Below are 269 nucleotides of genomic sequence, written 5' to 3' on the forward strand. Positions count from 1 at the left end.
CACACCCCCGGACATGCACACCACATGCACACCCCCTCACATCCCTGCACATGCACACCGCACGCACACCCCTGCACACGCATGCACACCCCCGCACACGCACACCCCTGCACACACGCACGCCACACACACACACCGCACGCACACACGCAGGTCACAGCACACGCACACACCGCATGCACACACGCATACCCCCGCACATGCAGGCACACCCCCGCACACGCGCACCACATGCACACCCCCACACATGCACGCACACCCCAGCACAT

General features: G+C 65.4%; 1 protein-coding gene across 1 annotated transcript in view; it reads right to left on the bottom strand.

Moving 5' to 3' along the window:
• The window catches only part of ZNF496 (zinc finger protein 496), a 25,343-nt gene that overhangs the window by 4,239 nt on the left and 20,835 nt on the right, over positions 1 to 269 (bottom strand). The window lies entirely within an intron of this gene.

Source organism: Neomonachus schauinslandi, chromosome 7 (genome assembly GCF_002201575.2).
Source record: "Neomonachus schauinslandi chromosome 7, ASM220157v2, whole genome shotgun sequence".
Classification (NCBI taxonomy): Eukaryota; Metazoa; Chordata; class Mammalia; order Carnivora; family Phocidae; genus Neomonachus; species Neomonachus schauinslandi.